This window comes from Podarcis liolepis, assembly GCF_965112155.1.
Source record: "Podarcis liolepis genome assembly, chromosome: 8".
Taxonomy (NCBI): domain Eukaryota; kingdom Metazoa; phylum Chordata; class Lepidosauria; order Squamata; family Lacertidae; genus Podarcis; species Podarcis liolepis.
Genome location: NC_139560.1, coordinates 69,511,255 through 69,528,949, shown reverse-complemented (window position 1 = coordinate 69,528,949; position 17,695 = coordinate 69,511,255). Strand labels below are relative to the sequence as shown.

Sequence of the window (17,695 nt, the reverse complement as noted above, 5' to 3'; positions counted from 1 at the left end):
TGAGAGCCTTCACAAGTGAGCTGCTTCCAGAAGAATTCTGAAGGGGCCTTTTGGCCTTTGGCATTGAGGCATCAGAGATGGAGGGCAAGAGTGTTGCTAAGCACTAAACCTAGACAGCATCTTAAAAAGCAGAGACATCACCTTGCCAACAAAGGTCCATTTAGTTAAAGCTATGGCTTTCCCAGTAGTGATGTATGGAAGTGAGAGCTAGACCATAAAGAAGGCTGATCGCCGAAGAATTGATGCTTTTGAATTATGGTGCTGGAGGAGACTCTTGAGAGTCCCATGGACTGCAAGAAGATCAAACCTATCCATTCTTAAGGAAATCAGCCCTGCGTGCTCACTGGAAGGACAGATCCTGAAGCTGAGGCTCCAATACTTTGGCCACCTCATGAGAAGAGAAGACTCCCTGGAAAAGACCCTGATGTTGGGAAAGATGGAGGGCACAAGGAGAAGGGGACGACAGAGGACGAGATAGCTGGACAGTGTTCTCAAAGCTACCAACATGAGTTTGACCAAACTGCGGGAGGCAGTGGAAGACAAGAGTGCCTGGCATGCTCTGGTCCATGGGGTCACGAGTTTAGTCAGACATGACTAAACTACTAACAACAATGTGATCAGCTTTCATGGTGAGTTCTGGCACCACTTTTTCTAGAAAAATAGCAGTGGGTAGAACATATGCAGGGGTGTATCAAAACTAGCCTTCTGTACAAAGGTAAAAGCCACATTGGCTGCTCAGCCTACTTTTGCCTCTGGTTGGCTGTACCCATCATTGTCAAGTGGTTCCTGGAAGGTTGCTTAGAGTGGAATGCAGTCCTCAGACTGAAAAAGTGACCCACCCCTGTTGTAGTTACTCACTGTGTCCTGAGGCCACTTCTACATGCACATTCAGAGGCAATCTCAGCAGTTACTTTAAGGCGTCAGTAGCATCAGTAACCCAGCAAGTCTCAGCCTTAGCTGTCCTGTAGAGGAGGCTCAATTGCATCTCAATTTTCAAAAGCTGGTTGGCATTCATTTGGCCTCTTCGCCTGTCTTTACAGTGACCAGAGTAGGTAGATTCAGTGAAAATGTACAAAAAGGCCACAGGGTGGCTTGTGGAGTCATCCATCTCCTGTCATTTCACTCCCAGCTACAGGCAACCTGAAGGGCACATTGAAAATAAGATTCCACATGCGGCAAAGTGAACCAAGTTGGGAAAGTGCACACAAATCAGAGAAGGAAAAATGAAACGCAAAATGGTTTGAAAACCACAACCACAAAGGACAACAAATGTACAAACTATCAAATCCCATCTTCCAGGAAAGAATATACTTCAGATAGAAACAAGGACAAACGTAGGTGTGTGTGTGTGTGTGTGTGTGTGTGTGTGTGTGTAAATGACCTCAGAAGGGTGGTTTGTTCGTTTACATTAGAACAAGGTGCCCCATTCAAAATGCCATTATGGAAATGGTCCAAAGGGCAAGATTCGAAGTGGAAATGCAGCCAATCAACAGATTCTGGTATGACAGAATGTTGTCATCACCACCTTGGCCTGAAGCAGCAAGATCAACAATAAGGGGGCATAGTTAGAATGTTTGTTATTATAAATTAAAATGTCACTCTCCTATTATTTAGAGGATTCTTGTTTCAAGGACCATAGCAATAAAGAGAGCTCTTTAAACAGATTTATGTAATTTACAGTTGAAGAGAAATATAATCCTGAATAGATACCCCACTATGGTTTTAAAAATGTTAACATGGCATTGAATGAGATTACTGTGAGTTTTGAAAAGCTAAAGGCTTGTTCATGGATTATAGTATTAATGATCATAGGGAATTTTGTGAGTGAGTGTGTAAGTGTGTGTGTGTGTGTAGTTCAACTCCCTTTTCCATATTTGATAGAAGCGTCTTCCATTTTCTGTGTTGTGCTGCTATAGATTCTTGGGAAAGTCGGGCATTTTTTCAGCTCATAGTTGGCTCAAATTGCATGGCATAAATTTTGGGAAATTTTGAATATAAAACACAAATGACATTCTAGGGTTTGTTTGTTTTTTCAGTGTTGGTCCAGTATAAAGAGAATAAGATCACATATATATTTCACTTCCTATCTGATCATCCTGCCCCACATTTCTTTTTAAAAAACATTAGCTATGTACCATGGGAGTGACTTGTGTTGAAGAAGGAACCGTGACACAAAATCGATGTGCCAGCCTTTCAAATGCAAAAAGAGAGACTGCAAGGATGGGTTCATCGGATTGAGAAATGGAACAGTGGACACTTAAAAAAAATAAAGAAATAGAAGGAGAGAGTGGGCTAATTTTCTGCACAAAATGCCTCACATAACAAGGTGAGATCTGTGACGAGAAAGTTGGTTTTGCTGGACAGGTTGAATCAGCACATCTCTTTCTTTCTTTCTTTCTTTCTTTCTTTCTTTCTTTCTTTCTTTCTTTCTTCTTTTTTCTTTCCCTGTCAGAAAATGGTTAACAAATGGCAGCCTCTGATTGGCTGTGGTTCCAGGAATGAGAGTTTAAAAAGAGAGGATTTGAAGAGAAACAGTTAGTTGAAGTTGTTGGTTGTGGTTGAGGTGGGTTGGAATTGAGGTTGGAGAGGTTGGGAGATAGGTAGGGAGACAGGTTAGGAGACAGACTGAGGTATAAAGAGTGAATGGGTGAAAGAGTTGGTTTTGGGGGAGAAAAAACAACTTCCGCTCTGAGCGTATTGTGAAGGACAGAATGTGGTGTCCTGTAGGAGGAATAGACTGGAATTTTACTGGGAGGCAGAGGCTGAGCCAGGAGAAAGAAGTAGGCGCTTGAAAGCAACAGCCTACTTGGGACTCAAATCTAGTCTGGAGGGGAGAGAGTCTTCCAAAGGAAAAGAAGAAACTCCCAGACCCAGTGAAGGGAGGGGGTGTGGAGAGCCCTTTGGTCTATTACTTAAAGTACCTCAGGAGCAGAATTGTTAAAGGATGGTGGATAACTGAAAGAAAATATCACCATATAAAGGAACCAAATCTATAAAGCAAAAACAACTGAGGATGAATTACAGTGAAATTGCACTGTATTCCTGAAGTAACCTAAGTTGAATCTATTCATGTTATTTACAATCTTGCCTCAAATAAACCTTTATTGTTTATTTAAAGAAAACCTGTCTGAGACTCCAACCTACTAGTTACCCCCTCACAAAGGTCCCCCGCAGGACACTCTGGGCTAAAATTTTAAGGGGGGAGGTAAAGAGATTTTTGGTTAAAGGGTTGTTCAGTGAGGTGGGGGCAACTTGTCTAAGTGAGAGCGGGCCCAACGGCATGAGAGGAAAAAGTGCTTGCATTCATGTGCTATGTAACTCAACACATATAAATTGCTTTGACTCATAAGGCTTTTAATGTGTATAATAATTCTCAGGCTCTGTCAAACAGGTACCTGTTTCTCCCGGCGATCTTAACCTGAACGTTTCCCCTCAAGATGAATTCCTCTAATGTTTTCCCTATCTCTGTAGGGAGAAAAGAAATCTCAGTAACTCTCTGCATGCCAATCTGGTGACCTTTATTACATTTTCTGTTTCTGGGAATTTAATTACAGATCTAGTCCTGCATTAATTTCTGTTTTATCCTGTTAGTATTCCTCACCCCAGTACAGCCCATTATGAGCTTAAAAGTTCATTGGCTCACATACCTTGCTTGTAACACATCATTAATATGTGGTCAGGTGACATGATTCACCAGCTCTGGAACCACATGACTGGGGTAATGGGCTTGACTGAACAGCCTTTGGATAATATAAACTGTCTGTGGTGCCTTGTGCTCGCTGGCATCGCTACAGAGAGGTGCCTTTCTGTTTGTGAGAAGTGTAACTGAATATTCAAGCCGGCAAAGGAAAATCCCGCCGGGCAGGCTAGAAGCCAGGAAGAGTGCCCAGATCATTCCAGAGGCAAGAATATGGAATAATATGGAGAGTCCCTGGCTTTTCGTAAATAGAATTGTTTATGAACCGTGAACAAATACGATAACTTTAAGCCTCTCATGCCTGTACTGTGCTTCGAAGAACCCCAGAAAGCTTGGGGGCATCCTCAGCCAAGTGATGGCACTTTTAAGCCCCTTTTAACTGAAGACACTTCAGTTTTTTGGGAAGGGCAATTAAGGCCAAATTTCCATCCACTGGAAAAAGTACAGAAATGTATATGTTTGTGGAAATTGTAGATAAGAATGCATATATTAGTGGGAAATGCGTACACAGATACAAAATTGTGTTACATTAGGGGAAATGGTTTACAAGTTGTATATAATAGGTTTAATTGCATGCACAGATGTGTACATTAGGAGAGATGTACACAAAAATGCTGGCAAACTTTTTTGAGGGCTTAAAAAAATAGCAAACTGGGAGAAACTGAACTGACAGATTTTTTTCATACAGTGAAACTTATTTATCAACAACCAGGAACCAGGAACCATAAATCCTCATCTAAACCTCCATACCTACCTAAGTGCAAACAGCAATGGGGAATGGATTCATTCCCATCCTCTCAGAACAGATGATTAGGCCCAAGTCAATACAGTGGTACCTCGGGTTACATACGCTTCAGGTTACAGACTCCGCTAACCCAGAAATAGTACCTCGGGTTAAGAACTTTGCTTCAGGATGAGAACAGAAATTGTGCTCCGGTGGCACAGTGGCAACAGGAGGCCCCATTAGCTAAAGTGGTGCTTCAAGTTAAGAACAGTTTCAGGTTAAGAACGGACCTCCAGAACAAATTAAGTACTTAACCCGAGGTAACACTACTTCCTCAGATACGTGGTCTTTATAAAGTTGAAGGGAAAGTGGCCCTGGTCAAGTTCCTGAAAGGAAACTGACTGAAAAAGACTCCGAACCCCTGTTTTAAAACCTTTGGAACCTTGTCCCTTTCATTAAAATCTCCTTGCCTCCCCTTCTCCTGCAATCTGAAAGGACATATCTGATGACCAGGGAACATTACCAAGTGTCAGGGCCAGATTTAGGTTTGATGAGGCCCTAAGCTACTGATGGTAATGAGGCCCTTTATATGTCCAGCTGTCCTTTGTCAACAACAAATTGTTGCTGTTTTTTGTTTTGAATATATGCTATATGGTAATTTATGGACCTAATAGGTATCTGAAGCCATTTGCACATAACAAAATATGTATTTTGTCAAAGTAATTGTTGAACTGAAATACAATTAAAAAGAAGTATATTAGTAGTGAAATACGATTACATTTTTTTGGGCCCCCCAAGAGAGTGGGGCCCTAAGCTATAGCTTGTTTAGTAAAGGTAAAGGGACCCCTGACCATTAGGTCAAGTCGTGACTGACTCTGGGGTTGTGGCGCTCATCTTGCTTTATTGGCCGAGGGAGCCGGCGTGCAGCTTCCGGGTCATGTGGCCAGCATGACTAAGCCACTTCTGGTGAACCAGAGCAGCGCACGGAAATGCCGTTTACCTCCCTGCTGGAGCGGTACCTATTTATCTACTTGCACTTTGACGTGCTTTCGAACTGCTAGGTTGGCAGGGACTGAGCGATGGGAACTCACCCCGGGGATTCGAACCTCTGACCTTCTGATCGGCAAGTTCTAGGCACTGTGGTTTAACCCACAGTGCCACCCGTGTCCCATATAGCTTGTTTAGCTTATACATAAATCCGGCATGAAGAACACTTATGAAGTCCTTAAAAGTCTTATAAGACTCTCCCTTAGAGTCCCTTAAAGTCTAAGGCTCTCTCTTAGAGTCCCAGCCGATCAGCACGTTGCTCCTACGGATTCCCTTCTGAAGAGCATCCTAGCATTGTGCCGTTCTTAGACTACCCAAGCAGCCTGCGAATCTATGCTTCCTGAAGCATGAAACGCCTTCTGCAAGCGTCACGATCCCAAAGGGGGTGGGGAAAGTTACAGAGGAACTTAAAATGCTGTGTGTAGTCTAGCGGAAAGAAACACCTATGCAGCATTTTTTTAAATGACATTATTTTTGATTAGACTGGGGCTATGCAATGCATGTCAGACAGTTTTTCAGGGAGCCAGCAAAACAGTAAGCTCTAAAGAGGAGGTTTCTGGAAAGTTAATACCCACAGCTGGGCATGACTAAAGTTGCATTTTCTTGATAATTGCATGAAAACAAGCTTATGGCTCATTCAGCATTTGAATATAAAAAAACAGGCAGCTTAAATTGAAAGGAAAAACATTTTGCAAATGCTTCCACTTTTTGCCACCTCTTTATTTGGGCCTAACTCATAGAAGCATAGAATTATAGAGTTGGAAGGGGCATAAGGATCATCTAGTCTAAACCCTGCAATACAGAAATCTTTTGCCCAATGTGGGACTTGAACCCGCGACCTACTGCTCTACTGACTGAGCTATCACGAAACCTGTTCTACCTTGTTTCTACATGACTTTGCTGGTTAAAAGTAATATCTGCAGGAAATAGTATTTAAAAGCATATTTTCATACACAGTTTCAAAATATGCCATCTCCATTTATTTTCTCTCAAAATATTTTTGAGCCAAGAACTGCATCAGACCATCCGGGAAGTGAAAAACCTGGGAGGGAACTCAATTCATTTGAGCCCAGTAAGATGTGAATCAGAATTGATATTAGAATTCACAAAGCACAAAGCAAATTCCTCAAGTGTCTGTAGAAATAAGCCCTACAATGCAACTGTGAATTCCAAGTTAAGTGTGCGTAGGATTGCAGCCTTAAAGCCTGAGGGGGGGGGGTGTATCTAGTTTTCTGAAAGGAGTAATTATTATACAATTTGTGCATGAATCCACAAACTTCCTTTTTAAAAAGAAAACAAGCTTTAAGCTGCTAGTTAAATCATCTCTTTTTTTAATAAGACAATAATAACTTAACCATATGCTTGTCTATAAAAGGCTACAATACAGTAAATAATGAGCCTTAAAGACTGCAATTTTCAACTTAAACAGGCAATAGCAGTGCCCGTGAGAAAGTATTTACATTTTATTGTCTCTCCTTTTTTCACACAGTAATATGATTTCTTGTAAGTACAATGATAAAAAAAGGAATTTCAAGTGGTTCCAACAGCTACATTGTATACTAATAAAAGCTGAAAAATACATTGTAAAGCATGAAAACCTATCACCTTAATGCCATTCTTTTTCTCCTCTTCTTCCAAACTAGTGAAATAAAGTTGACATGTCAATTTCCACTGTGACAAAAGACTGAAGGAATATTCTGATTAACATAGTTTTGGTCACCCAAATCCACGATATCACATATTGTACCAAGAATTGATGAGATTTTTGAACCATACCCATGCAAGCCCCATGCAATATCAACTGAAATATTCATAGGCATGAAGAAACATTTATGCAAAACCCATGCTGCAATGAGGCTGTTAGTGCCAAATGTACACACATCATTATCACGGACACATATCAAACTATTGACCTAACATTGTTTATTTGGACCTGGGCAGATTTTGATGTAACCAATGTATGTTTGACAGAAATGGAACTGGAGATGGAATTCTATCTGTGGATTTGATAAATCACTGTGACTCACTCAAACGATGTCAGCGGCTCCTGGCTGGTTGCCCAGGAAAGTATAAAGACAAGGAAAAGTTTATTACACTCCTTTTTTATTTCAAACTTTAGAGAGGCTATAGAACCCAGTCTCTTGGATAATGGTGTTGTCCCGAGTGAATTTCCACCCCCCGTCTTTCCCACTTCCTCATTCATCATCACCTCCTCTATGGGTGCCTCTAAGTTCCCTAAGTCTTTGAGCTCTTTGCTCTCCTACTTTTAAGGCTTCCTGGGTTCTGGGAGATGGAGGGTCTGAAATGTTTTCTAGTGATAATGTGTCAGCCACCTGCTGCTCCAGCTCTGCCTGCTCCTCCTCTCCCTTTGTTTCCCAACTTTCTCCCTCATCTGCCTCTGAGCTGTGACCTCCCTCAATCCCGCGTTGTAAATCTAAACTGTCTTCCTCTTCCTCCTCCCTGGAAGGGTCAGGATGGGGAGGAGGTCTCCACCATTCCTCCTCTGCCCAGTCCCTGACAATTAGTTTTCTTTAACAGTGGAAGCAGATTTTCAGATTATACACAGCACTTCTTCAGGCTTTCATTATGAGAGCAAAAAATAAACATCCAGTAGTCTAGATAGAAGCAACTAGGTAGTCAGGCTGATGGTTACTTGGTTGCAGATGTTTACTGGCCATTGCTGTTGGCATGGAGATAGTCTAGGTTGAAAGCAAATATGCCATTCTGATGTCATGTGTGATGTCACAAAGAGGCTATGCTTTAAGTCTTGGTAAAGCCAAAAACAGTTAACAGTCAGACGGCATCTCAGCACTGTCAAGATGGATCTCCATAACAGGTGATGAATAGTTTTATTTGGGGGATATATTTTACTATTGGGGGAAAGTTTTAGATTGGTTTGCCAGTATGTAGCCCATCAATTTGAGGCCAATAGATATACATTCACAAACCTGTAGCCATCAAATAATCAACTTTATGTGTGACTTTGGGACTGATTCATACAACCACATTTACTTTCTCCAGCAGCTTTTTCTCTGTATTTGAAAAGATAACCAAGAAGGAGAAGATAAGGAACTAGGAATAAGATCTAGATGCGTATGGTGAGGATCTAAGCTTCACAAGTAAGGCGGCTAGGAAGATGGCTTTGTGGTCCAGCATAGGAATGATGGGTGCTTCATATTAATTAAATTCCTGCTCCACAAAGAAGAGGCCTACTCTGGAATAACATCCAATGCATAATTCTGGTAATAATAATAATAATAATAATAATAATAATAATAATAATAATAATAATAATAATAATAATGTGGGTGTACCAGTTTTCCAAATAATAATTCATCCAAGGTAGCTTACGAACTACCGTAAGTGTACTTCAGCTGTAACTCCCAAACAGCAATCTTATTTCCAAATTTTGTACAACAAAGTTAATAAATTCAGCAGTATAAGATCCTATCTCTTCTGGTTTGGTTGTAAGAAGATGGGCAGGTAGGGCTGTCTGAAGCCAGACTGAGTATGCTGAGGCAGAATGCCATCTGCCTTTATGGGCCAGCCTGCACTGTGAAAAAGCTCTGCGATGAACCTACTTCAAAGGCTTATTGAAAGGATAAAATGGGACGAGGAAGAACCATATGCTGCCCTGAGCTTCATGGAACAAGATAAGGAGCAGGATGAAAACGTCATCGATAAACAAACAAATTAACAAATGATGTTGTAGGCCCATACTTTTGTGGCTGGAAGATTCCTTCCCTCACCCCCATTTTCTCATTGGTAAGAAACACACTGAGGCCATGTTTAAGCATGCATAAGAGCAAATAGCGCTGACTGCAATTGGACTTGCTCATAAGCGGCGAGCTCTGAGCATCTCCGTTGAAGCAATGGCAATGAACTTAGAATTCTAACTTGCATGAGCGATATATGCTTAAAAGAAACTTCACAATCTCCTTTATGGAAACACTGAGACTTTCCTTAAATGCATTGGTGTGAGAAATGGAAACTATAAACACCCTGGGATTCTCTTTTCCGTTCACTGCCTATTAATTGGCACTAATGAGGATTGTGTGCACATCAAGGAGGGGCAGAGTTGTGGGATGATGGCTCCCTCCACAGCCTCACAGCAGCAGAGCTTAATAAATGCTGTTTTAGATTAAAATGGAGATCACAGAACCACCTAGTGCGGCTGTAGTGGATGGTGGAAGAACAATAGTGTGCATTACCTTTCCTCCACATTGGGTAAAGCAATACAGTGATGACATTTTTTTAAGAAAAGCTGTTTTTCACCCCTCTTAAAATGAGCATTAAGAGAATAGGTAAAATCAACCTGTTATAACAAGGAAAATCATCACAGGGCTCAAACTAGGTGTGAAGGAAATGTCCTCCCAACTTGTCCCACTAGTTGAGCTGGGGAAACTGAGGCCCAGAGGTTGAATGCGGACCTCCAGGCCTTCTTATCTGGCCCTTCAAATTCTCTGTAGGCCACACCCCTATCCACAAACCACACCCCTCACTTTGCTGTGCATCAAGTGGTTTTTTGCCTGGCTAGAATGTATCTTTGAATTGCAATAATGTCTATGGATGGAGGATGGAGGATGGAGGTGTAAGTGTAGAAACCAGCCTAATGGACAAAGGAGGGGAATTGCATTTGTTGCCCTGCCTACTTTTGCCTATGCTCCACCCACCCTTATCATGTGTTCCTTGGGAGGCTGCCCAACAGGGAAAGCAACCCTTGGGCTGGAAAGAAACCCCCACTCCTGCTGTGTGTCAAAAGCACAGATGACTGCTGTGACATCACCCCCAGTTTTATAGGTGGCAAAACACACAACTGCAGGAGCAGCAACTGGTGTCTGCTACTCCCTTCTTCTAAAGCTTCATCTGCCTGATTCTTCATCATGACAGAACACTGAGCAGAGAGCGTGTCCAGTGTGGTGGAGGACTGGCAACCACTAGTCATCACTGTGAGCCTAAACTCATTGGGAATGACCTATTGATCTTTGTGCTGTATTAGCCTTGCATCCTTCCTATTACTGGAACAGTTTCCTTCTGCGTTTGCTGCTTTTGGCAAACAGTTCCACTGGTTCTGGATTTACTTTGTAAAACATGGATAGCCAATGTGGGGCCCTCCAGATGTGACTGGACTACAGGTCACATCAACTCTGACCCACTGTCTGGGACTGATGGGAATTGAGTCCAACAATATTTGAAGGACACCACCTTGAACACAGTGAGCATCTCTTCCATTCGCCTTCTACAGCCCACCTGGAATATCAGACATGTGACAGATTGCCCTTAAGCCATTTGTTCTGAAATTCCTTTGATGGATGTCATCTTTATCTCTCAGAGTGGGGTTGGTCCAGTGCTCTGAGCAGCAGTGAATCTGCAGCAGCCCTCACATTCTTTCACTGTAACTCATCCCCTTAATCTGTCCAAAATGAATAAACAAACTCACAAGAATGTTGCAAGCGATTCACCTTCTGTCTTCCAGGTGGTCGGTACAGGACCCTTTGAGTTGGTTGTGAACTCCTAATCTAAGATGCATAATTGTGGATGATGTAAAAAGCCCTTCCTGAATTAGTCCCTAATGGATAATTATCGATCAGTTTCCAATATCCCATTTGGGGGCAAGATACGGGAGCATGTGGTAGCATCTCAGCGCCAGGGCTTTCTGGTGGAGAAAAATTATTTAGATCTATTTCATTCTGGTTCCAGGCCTGGTTATGGGAGAGAGATGCCTTGGGTTGCTTTGGTTTGATGGATGACCTAAACCAGGAACTGGATTGGCCAGAACCCTTCAGACATGATTTTATATCTCCTCGCAGACACAGATAAGTATGTGACCTGGCGTGTAGCACTCTTTGCAACTGCTGCTAGGAAAATTAGAGCAAATTATATAGCCAAGGTAGCCATCAACTGTAAAGGAGATGAATTTCTTTGACCCTATCTATCTACATCAGGCTATGCTCTATCTTTGTCACCAAACTCCGAGTATAAATTGCACACTGTATTAATTGACATTGTTTTTTGATATATTAGTGGACATGTGATGATTTTAGCTTATGAATTTTATTGTTTAATGTCTTGATTTGTATATTGGGGTACTTTATAGCTCTGTTTAGAGTACGTAATGTTTTGATAATATAAATGTTTTAAGTCTTTTGTATCAATCCAGTATATTTTCTTTTAATTGCCAAATGATTCTGTGTACCTTGCAGCAGCCTTTGGCTATGTGCAATAAAACTGACTGACCTCTCAGTAGCCTTCAATATTATCAACAATGGCACCCTTCTGGACTGCCTTGCTGGGGTGGGACTTGGAGGCACTGTTTTACAAGGGAGACATTCATGTTGAGTTCCAGCACCATTTTTTCCCTAGAAAAATAAAGGGATCGTTGAAAGTCCAAGATATCTGGGGATCCGGCTTCCCTAGCTTACTTAGAGTTCTTGTTATGGGATGAAAAGCATATCACCTACTATTATCCCATACTTCCCCCACACCCACTTTCCAATAACAAGTAAGCATTTTTCTAAGATGCTTAGATCTTCACTGAAAGGAGGAGGCAGATAAGAAACAAATGATGCTGTCTTTCTCTCTCTCTCCCCCCACCCTTTTTTATATGAAAAGAAGCCATGTGTTTCACTTATCAGAACACCAGACTTTAATAACTTAAAATGCTTCCCTGCCTTCCTGCCCACCAATGCCTGGAACCATGCTTCAAATTGACGTTTAAAGCAAGAAGGAGTTTACATAAAATGAACTCCAGGGAGGCAAGGTTTGTTTTAACTTGGCAGGGCCTACCACGAAGGAGACAGCCCTTTAACCTCAATTTTCTCCTGAAATGGGTCAGGAGTTGCTCAGATGGACATGGAACTAACAGGCCCAGATAGAGAAAGGGGTGATTAGTCAATGGTAGCCTGTCTGCATTTGAATGCTCTTTTTCTACCTGATAAATGGACATCACATGAAAGTTCATCGCAATCCCTCCTCCCACCCTAACATAAAGCCCACAGCCACGAACAACTTGGTTTTAGTGTATTGTATTACTATTTATATTCATGTTCTAACAGTGAACAGCAAACCTCTATTTGATCGTCACAAAAATCATGTGATGTAGCATAGCTTAAGGATCAGTGGAGACGAATGCTCAAAGTCACCCAGTGAGTTCTGAGTTTCCCTTTCTTCTCCTGAACCCAGAACCCTTGCAGAAAATAAAAAAGCAGAGGGGATCTTTAGAGTTATATATTTTAATATTCACAGTAGTTTATCCCACATTCCTAAATACTCAGAATGTATGTACTGTTTAAATCTGACTTCATACTTTGGTATGCAAAGTCAAGGGCAATTGTACGTATATAATTGTTGTTTGTAAGCCTGCAAGCAAGGTCATATGCTGTTATTTTGGAATGATGCGTATTAACTTCATGTATTTTCTAGATATGGTGGTGATGATGATGAAGATTTGACCTTCAGGTGAAGGTGCTGCCAATAGGTGGAAACCTGTAACCTTTTATCTGTTGACTAAGTTCTTGACAATTGGCCATGCTGGTTGAAACTGATGGAATCCAGAGGGCCACAGATTTTCCATATCTGCTCTGCAGTGTCTGAGGGTTACAACTAGACTTGGTACCTTTCAGAGGCAAGTCTTTCCACATAAAGGCAATTGCTTGTCACCTCTTCTTCCCTCCTGGCCCAGAAGTGCTGGCAAAGCATCTCTAACTCACTACAAATAATTGGACCGGGCTCTAAGAATGGCAGAACTGGCACTTGATATATGGGAGCGACATCCCTTAAACATACATGGAAAGCTCGAACTTGTCAGTTGCTTTCCACAACATTGTGCACTGTGTCATATAAAAATGGATATATGTTTCACTGTACAAAATCTCTATAAATAATATTAAAGGTACAGAGACCGATCAATGCTGAGAAATGGAACGGCGTTTGTGTTGCTTGGGACTGACTGTTCTGTCCTCTAGCAGAATTATTCCTTTCTAGAAATATTCCTTCAGCATCAAAAGACCTACCGTTTCCCTTCTTCTTCCCTCCCCTTACCATTTTACTAGATGCCTGTATTATTAACCCCACATTCGTGGTTTGATCTGCCTCAAATCACTTGCGAATGCAGGAACTTGTAATGAAAATATAGCTACTTTTGATTTAGGAACCTCAGAAAATGAAGCGCTTCATTTTTAGGTTTCTGTGGGAGATCCTTGAATCCTAGGTGCCTCACCACCTTTCTCCCTCAAACTGGTGCATATAAACTGCCTGATACCATTTCAAACATTTTTTTTTTTCAGTTCAACACAGTGTTGTCTATTCTGAGACAGGAGACAGACAGATACATTTACCTTACACTTGATCCTTTAAGTTAGAGATGATGAAGAAGAAGAAGAAGAGGAGGAGGAGGAGGAGGAGGAGGAGGAGGAGGAGGAGTATGGGTTTGATATCCCACTTTATCACCACCCGAAGGAGTCTCAAAGCGGCTAACATTCTCCTTTCCCGTCCTCCCCCACAACAAACACTCTGTGAGGTGAGTGGGGCTGAGAGACTTCAAAGAAGTGTGACTAGGCCAAGGTCACCCAGCAGCTGCATGTGGAGGAGTGGAGACACAAACCCGGTTCCCCAGATTACCAGTCTACTGCTCTTAACCACTACACCACACTGGCTCTCACTGGCATGGATTGAGCCTGGTACTGCCTGCCTGTAAAGCTTGGGCTCTGTTACTGAGTTATAGTTCCTTCTACCATTGAAGTGGCGCTGTGGTGTAAACCACAGAGCCTAGTGCTTGCCAATCAGAAGGTCAGCGGTTTGAATCCCCGTGACGGGGTGAGCTTCCATTGCTCTGTCCCAGCTCCTGCCAACCTAGCAGTTCAAAAGCATGTCAAAGTGCAAGTTGATAAATAGGTACTCCTCTGGCGGGAAGGTAAATGGCGTTTGTGAGCGCTGCTCTGATTCGCTAGAAGTGGCTTAGTCATCCTGGCCACATGACCCGGAAGCTGTATGCTGGCTCCCTTGGCTAGTAAAGCGAGATGAGCACCACAACCCCAGAGTCGTCTGCAAATGGACCTAACGGTCAGGGTTACCTTTACCACTGAACTATGTTTCTTCCCATGTTGTACACAGTCTAAGAATGTAGGAAGCTGCCAATACTAGCTCAGTTTTGTGGACACTGACTGGCAGTGGCTCTCCAAGGCTTCAGCCAGGAATCTCTCACAACTCTACCTACTCTTTAAGGTGCTACTAGAAGGAATTTTTTTGTTTTAACTCTACCTAGAGATGCCAAAGATTGATCCTGGGATCTACTGAATGCAAAGCAGATGTTCTCTCACTGAGCTATGGATGGGGATAGGTTCCATATGGTGACAGTTATCTGAGGTGCCATTTTGCCAGCTGAAGATACAAGGAATTCCTGCTTTTGCACATGCATTTTTTTCTCTCTTCTGACTGCTGAACGCCATCCTACATAGAATATTGTTTAAGAGTGGCTCCATTGGGGCAAAGGAAAGACAATGGAGACGAGATACAGAATCATAGAAATGTTGAGCTGGAAGAACTCCATGAGACATCTAGCACAACTACAATGCACGAAGCCTGCTCACAGCTACCTCTGGATGGGTTTGAACCACTAACCTTCTGGTTGTATTAAATTTTTGAGATCTTGCTATTTTTTTGATATTTACTGTTTACTGTAGCACACACACACTGTTGCCCTTTTGATAACATCAACTCTCTCTCTCTCTCTCTCTGTATGTGTGTGTGTGTGTGTGTGTGTGTTTACTCAGAAAACAAATACTCAGGATCTCAGATTTGAAAACTGCTCTCTAAACTCTCAACTATTTCTTTGATGCCCCTGACTTCCAGGATGGATCTGGCATTGTTTGTCTAGCTATATAGTGCTTTCAGCCCATCGACCAAAGCTTTGCTTCAGTTAGAAGAGCGATGATCTATTTCATTACAGAAAAGATCAGAAAAGTTACAAATAACAGCACTTTTCTGCGTGGCTTTGTTTGCCCCCTGCATTTCAGAGAAATGTCACAATTTTGCTGCAAAAGAGATTGCCTTCACACATGAAATGTCACTTTTGCCTTGGGAAAAAAGAAAGAAAACTGAAAGAAACAGTACAAGACAACCTGTCTTTCAGTTTTGCAGACACCAATATTTTTTAAAAAAGAGAAAAAAAGTATGTGGTAAGACACTTATGTAATTTGTTAGCCTTTTCTGCAAGTGAAGGGAAGAGAATCTTTGGAAGTACTATTTTTAAAAACGTGCCATTATTGTATTTGGTACATGTAAGAATGTTGCTGGGATGCCATGCCAGATCTAACTGCTACAAAATTGCTATAGAAGCATGAAATGTCCTTATTGGCAGCTGGCTTTCAAAGATTGCCTGTGGATGGAGATTCCCAGTGCCCATCACCACTTAGGAACGCAGGGAGCTCTTCTACAGCAAGTCAGACCATTGGTCCATCTTCTTCAGTGCTGTCTACACTGAATGGTGGAAGCTCTCCAGGGTTTCAGGCAGGAGACATTGCCAGTTCACTAAGGACTGAACCAGGAACCTTCAGCATACAAAACAGGCACAGGCAATGACCGATTGACATGTGACCGCACATGTGCACATCACACCGAACCCAGAAGTGTCTTTATAAATGGCAAAAGCAGTGCCTGGCTGTCCCACGAGCCTTTGCAACTGCAATCTTAGGAGCCCTTGCACCAATTGTTGAGGCCTGTGGAGAGTTTGAGTTTGAGCAAGGAAGTTTGGAGGGAGCAATTGTGGTGGAGTTTGGTGCAGTCTAGTAAGTGCTGCTGGTTTTTAAAAGGGTTGTTCGAAGCTTTCCAGCAGTTTAGAGGATGTTTGCAGGCTTTTACAATGGTGTGTGTGTGTGTGTGTGTGTGTGTTTAATTTATATACCACCAGGGACATGGGTGGTGCTATGGTCTTAACCACTGAGCCTCTTGGGCTTGCCGATCAGAAGGTCAGTGGTTCGAATCCCCGTGACGGAGTGAGCTCCTGTTGCTCTGTCCCAGCTCCTGCCAACCTAGCAGTTCAAAAGCACACCAGTGCAAGTAGATAAATAGGTACCGCTGCAGCGGGAAGGTAAACGGCATTTCCATGCACTCTGGTTTCCATTACAGTGTTCTGTTGTGCCAGAAGCAGTTTAGACATGCTGGCCACATGACCCGGAAAGCTGTCTGTGGACAAACACCGGCTCTGTCGGCCTGAAAGCGAGAAGAGATCTGCAACCCCATAATGGCCTTTGACTGGACGTAACTGTCCAGAGGTCCTTTACCTTTTTTAAAAACCTTTTTATATACCACCCTATATGCGGAGGTCTCAGGACAGCTCATAGAACAAAATCAAAATATAAAACGACAATATATATAATCAAAATAAAAACAACCCAATAACACCCCCCCAAAAAACCCCTACATTTTAAAAGGGCATAGGATGTCAATCAAATCAACCAAAGACCTGCTTAAAAAGGAACGTTTTTTGCCTTTTGGTGTTTCAAATATATGCAGTTATGAGTTACAAATCATATATGAGTTACAAATTATATGTGGTGCTTTGGCATGTAACCCCCTGCATAAATGGGGAGTTGCTTGTACTCTACTGTGGTACAGCTCTTCTTCGGACTCTCTTATTATCTCTGTTCTTTCCATTGCCATGCCAATAACCTCTTGGAGTGTTGTTGTTTTCTACAGTCAAGCAGTATATAAATTTTATGACAAATAAATTGGAAAGCAATAAGGAACAGCATCTGGCAGTGATTGATTGATATTTACCAAGCCATACATATATTTGGAAATCACAGTAATGTCGTGTAACGGTAGAGAAGTGTGAGCTTCTCCCATTCACCATGCGGGGCAGCGTTCAGTGTGGAGATGTAGCTCTCTACATCAGCACAGAATCACACAAAGTCCTGGCTTGCCTGATGTTTTTTTGAGGAAAGGGAACCACACAAATGTGGTCTCTGTGCAGTCCTCCCAGTGTGGCTCCTATCAGAAGCTGTCTGTATAGTAGAACAAGCAGGGGTGCCAACTGGAATAAAATATTGGGGGGGGGGCAGATAAGCCCTGCCCTGCAAAATCGACCACACACGCCATTTGAATGGGAATGACCACCAACTTTGTGGGGGCCCGGCCCCCTCAAATGTTTTATTGTAAGGGCTGAAGGCCCCACAGCCCCTAGGAGTTGACTCCTGGGAGAACAACGGTGGCGGTGCTGCCCTTCCTCA

The 17,695-nt window shown here is 42.4% G+C and overlaps 1 long non-coding RNA gene across 1 annotated transcript; it reads left to right on the top strand.

Moving 5' to 3' along the window:
* Positions 1 to 8,190: 8,190 nt before the first annotated feature.
* LOC310714404 lies at positions 8,191 to 13,376 on the top strand. The gene is made up of 3 exons (XR_014529707.1): positions 8,191 to 8,304; positions 11,169 to 11,288; positions 12,081 to 13,376. It is a non-coding gene; the product is annotated as an uncharacterized lncRNA (long non-coding RNA).
* Positions 13,377 to 17,695: the final 4,319 nt, after the last annotated feature.